The following is a 363-nucleotide window of genomic DNA, read 5'->3' as shown; positions in this document are numbered from 1 at the left end:
TAAATAAAATACAGACCTAGGCAATCCTCTTCAGCAGTAGCCAATGTTGCTTTCACAATCGAAGTGTTGGCATCGTTGTCACTCTTCCCCTAATTCCGAAATGCTGAAACAGGTAGGTGGGTGGGTTCACTCTCGTTTTATGCGTTATCCATGAAATTTGACCCGATTTCAAATGCAGTACCATACTTTTTATCACTTTTGTCATAACTAATACGAAAATTGCCATAATAAATGTTGCTTGTAAATGAATATAAGCAACACCTTAAAATATGAACCTAACACAACATAACGCAGTTTGTGAGGAAAACTACAGAACTGCCAAATGAAAACGAAAAATTAACAAAAAAAAGGGAGACAAAAAAT

The sequence above is a fragment of the Penaeus monodon genome, chromosome 22, assembly GCF_015228065.2.
Source record: "Penaeus monodon isolate SGIC_2016 chromosome 22, NSTDA_Pmon_1, whole genome shotgun sequence".
Taxonomy (NCBI): Eukaryota; Metazoa; Arthropoda; class Malacostraca; order Decapoda; family Penaeidae; genus Penaeus; species Penaeus monodon.
This window is presented reverse-complemented; position numbering follows the sequence as displayed.